Below are 4,748 nucleotides of genomic sequence, written 5' to 3'. Positions count from 1 at the left end.
TTTTTTTACTGCTCATTGGTGTATACAAAGAAACTAGGACATCGCCTTACACATAGTAGGTGAAAAACACAGTTGAAGTATAATTTATATGTAACATTGTATAAGTTTAGGGTATACAACATGTTGATTTGATACATATATATACTGTGTTATGATTATCACTTTAGCTTTAGGTAACACCTCTATCACATCACATAATTATCATTTCTTTGTTGTGGTAAGAAGATTTAAAATCTAGTCTTAGCCGTTTTGAAGTATATGATTAGTATTGTTGACTATAATCACTGCGTTGTGCAATAGCTCTCTAGAACTTGTTCATCTTCTAGTTGCAAATTTGTTCCCTTTGACAAAATCTCCCTAATCCACCCCCACACACCCCTCAGCTCCTGGTAACAACCATTCTACTCTCTGTTTCTATGAGTTTGTCTTTTTTAGACTCCATTGTTACATGAAAATTATACAATATTTGTCTTTCTCTGTCTGGTTTATCTCACCAAGATAACGCCCTCGAGGTCCATTCATTTTATCACAAATGGCAGGATATACTTCTTGCTAATAGATGAATAATATACCATTGTGCGTGCGTACGCGTGTGTGTGTGTGTGCGTAAAATCACCTCTTCTTTACCCATTCATCTATCGATGGACACTTAGGTCGTTTCTATATTTTGGCTATTATGAATAATGCTGCAGTGAACGTGGGAGTGAAGATTTCTTTTATTTAAACAGGCAAGAAAGACTTTATTCATGACAATTGCAATAGGGGAGAGAGGTCAGGACCGAGTCTGAACTCAACTCTTGAAGCAGAATTGATAGAATTTTTAAAAATTTATTGGGGTGACACTGGATAATAAAATTATACAGGTTTCAAGTGTGCAATTCAATAATTCATCATATGTATATTGCATTGTGTGTTCACCACCCGAAGTTAAATTTCCTTCTGTCACCTTGTATTTGACTCCCTTTACCCTTATCTACTTCCCCCCTACTCCGCTTCCCTCTGGTAACCACTAAACTGTTGTGTGTGTCTATGAGTCAGTCTCTGCTTGTCTCGTTAGTCTGTTGTTTTTAATTTTTAAACCTAACAAAGCATGTGAAGGACCTATACACTGAAAATTATAAGACATTATTAAAAGAAATAGAAGAAGACACAAAGAAATGGAAAGAAAGTCTGTGTTCATGAGTTAGTAGAATCAACAAAGTGAAAATGACCATATTAACTGAAGCATTATACAGATGTAATGCAATCCCCATCAAAATCCCAATGGCATTTTTTAAAAGAAATAGAACAAAAAATCATCACATTTGTATGGAATTACAAAAGACTCCGAACAGCCAAAGCAATCCTGAAAAAAAGGACAAGGCTGGATGTATCACTCAGCCTGACTTCAAATTATACTACAAAGCAACAATAATCAAAAGAGCATGGTATTGACAGAAAAACAGACACTCAGACCAATGGAACAGACTTGAGAGTCTAGAAATAAACCCATGTAAATATCAGAAGTTATCTTTTCAATATCCTGTTTTTATCTCCTTTGGATATATACCCAGAAATGGGATTGCTAGATCATATGGTCATTGTATTTTTAAATTTTTTTTAGGAAACTTCATACTGTTTTCCATAATGGCTAAATGAATATAAATTCCAACCAACAATGCACAAGGGTTTCTTTTTTTGTCACATCCTCACCAACACTTGATATCTCTTGTTTTCTTGATGATGGTCATTTAAACACATGTATTCATATAGTTTTTTTAAAATAAATAAATAAATAAATGACAATTCAAATGACCAGATTAGACTAATATATTTTCAAAAAAATATATTCAGAATCTAAGACATCTTCTTAACTCATTTGAGCAATAACAAAGCTTTGGTCTGTCTAGGCTCAGTGTTTTTTCTTATTTTTTAATTAAATTTATTGGGATAACACTGGTTAATAATATATAAATTTCAGGTGTAGAAGTTTATATTACAACATCGGTATACTCTATTGTACCATATGACCCAGCAATTTCTCCTCGGGGTATCTACTCCCAAAATTTGAAAACATTTATTTGTAAAGGTGTATGTGCCCCTATGTCCATTAAAGCATTATTTACAATAGCCAAGACATGGAAACAACCTAAGTGTCCTTCAATGAATTATTAGATAAAGAAGAGGTTGTACATATATACAATAGAATATTACTTAGCCATAAACAAGAATGAAATCTTCCCCTTTGTGACAACATGGATGGACTTAGAGAGTATTAGGCTAAGTGAAATAAGTCAGACAAAGACAAATACCCTATGATTTCACTTATATATGGAATCTAAAGAACAAAATACACAAAACAGAAGCAGACTCATAGATACAGAGAACAAACTTATGGTTGCCAGATGGGAGGGTGGGTACAGAGGATGGGTGAAAAAGGTGAAGAGATTAAGAAGTACACACTGGCAGTTACAAAATAGTCATGGGGATGTGAAGTACAGCACAGGGAACACAGTCAATAATATTGTAATAACTATGTATGCTGTCAAATGGGTACTAGACTTACTAAGGGGATCATTTCATAAATTATGTAAATGTCTAACCACTGTGCTATACACCTGAATCTAATATGAAATAATATTGAATGTCAACTATAGTTGAAAAATAAAAATATAAAAAATAAATTTTGTAAAAAAATGTCAAAAAGTACCAAAAAAAAAGAAAAAAAAGTGATTCCTTTAGGATCAGGAACAAGACAAGAATGCTCACTGTTGCTACTTCTATTCAATACAACAATGGAAGCCCTAGTCATGGGTACTAGACAATAAATTATAAAAGGCATCTAAATTGGAAAGGAAGAAGTAACATTATGTTTGCAGATGACATGATAATATATGTAGAAAACCCTAAAAATTAAAAAAAAAACCTGTTAGAACTAAAAAATAAATTCAGTAAAGTTTCAGGATACAAAATCAACATAAAAAATCAGTCGTGTTTCTACATACTAATAATTAATCATCCAAAAAAAAATTAAGAAAACAATCACATTTTCAATAGCCTCAAAATAATAAAATTCTTAGAAGTAAACTTAACTAAGGAGGTGAAAGACTTGTACACTGAAAGCTACAAACCATTGATGTAAGAAATTAAAGGAGACACAAATAAATGGGAAAAAATCCCGTGTTCACAGATTGGAATAGTTAATATTGCTAAGATGTCCATACTACTCAAAGCAATCTATGGAGAAAATGCTATTTCCATCAAAATCTCAACGGTGTTATTTACAGAAATAGAAAAAAAGTCTTAAAATGTGCATGGAACCATGAAATACCAAGAATAGACAAAGCAATATTGAAGAAGAACAGAGCTGGAGTCACCACGCTTCCTCATTTCAAAGTTACAGTAATGAAAACAGTATGGTAATGGCACAAAGACAGCATGTAGAACAATGGCACTGAATAGAAAGCTCAGAAATCAACCCACATATGTACAGTCAGTCAATTTTTATCAAGGGTGCAAAGAAACACAATGGAAAAAGGGTAGACTCTTCAACAAATGGTATTGGGAAAACTGGATATCAACATGCCCCCCCCCCGAAATTGGACCCCTACCTTCCATTATATACAACAATAAACTCAAAATTAATGAAAGACTGAAATGTAAGACATGAAACTGTATAACTCCTACAAGAAAACATAGGGGAAAAGCTTCTTTATATTGGTTTTGGCTATGATTTCTTGGTTATGATACCAAAAGTACAGGCAACAAAAGCAAAAATAGACAAGTGAGACAATATCAAACAAAAAAGATTCTGTACAGCAAAGGAAACTATCAACAGAATGAGAAGGCAGCCTACAGAATGGGAGATGGTACTATCTGATAAGGGATTGATTTCCAAAATGTATAAGAGATTCCTAAAGCTCAATAGTAAAATTTTTTTAAGAAATAAAAACTGATTAAAAAATGAGCAGAGGACTTGAACAGACATTTTTTTTTTCAAAGAAGACACACAGATATTTAAGGTATGTAAAAAGAACTCATGATCATTAATAATCAGGGAAAGGCAAATCAAAATTACAATGAGATTTTAACTCACACCTGTTAGAGTGACTGTTGTTTAAAATAAATAGGAGAGGGTCATCTTGCTTTCAACCAAACACGAAATCTCATAGGATTTTAAATGGGAAAGATGTTAAAATATGGACAAGATAAAATAACACTTGGTGAATTTGCAGCATAAAACTAGGTTATGCCAACACTATACTGAGTACCAGTGTTCTGTCAACTTGGAAAGATTGACATAAGTCTTATCCTATTTAACATTTTTTAATCAAAGATGAATGAAGACATAGAATGAATATATATCACTTTTGTATATGACCCAATGCTATTACCATAGAATAAAGGTTTATGTTTTTAAAATGATCTTAAGCATCTGAAGTGGTGTATCAAAATGAACGAGATTAAATTTAAGAGATATAAATGTCACCTCCAGAACTTAGGCTCAATATTCAGGAAGAAGAGAAATTGCCAGAACAGAGCAAACCTCTTTAAATGGCTCTCAAAAAACTTACAGGATGGCTATAGCAGGTAGGCAAGCCTCAGGATGTCACGGTAAATACAGATCACTGAATTGTAGAAGAGTGAACTTGTAAAACTTACAAAACAACATGTTTAACTGCTCCTCTAACAGGTAAGAAAACTGAAGCCCAGGGAGGGGGCAAGAATTGCCCAAAGTCATATTTTGAGTCAATAGGGGATTTGAGATT

Source organism: Pteropus alecto, unplaced genomic scaffold (genome assembly GCF_000325575.1).
Source record: "Pteropus alecto unplaced genomic scaffold, ASM32557v1 scaffold312, whole genome shotgun sequence".
Lineage (NCBI taxonomy): Eukaryota > Metazoa > Chordata > Mammalia > Chiroptera > Pteropodidae > Pteropus > Pteropus alecto.
Note: the sequence above shows the minus strand (reverse complement) of the source record.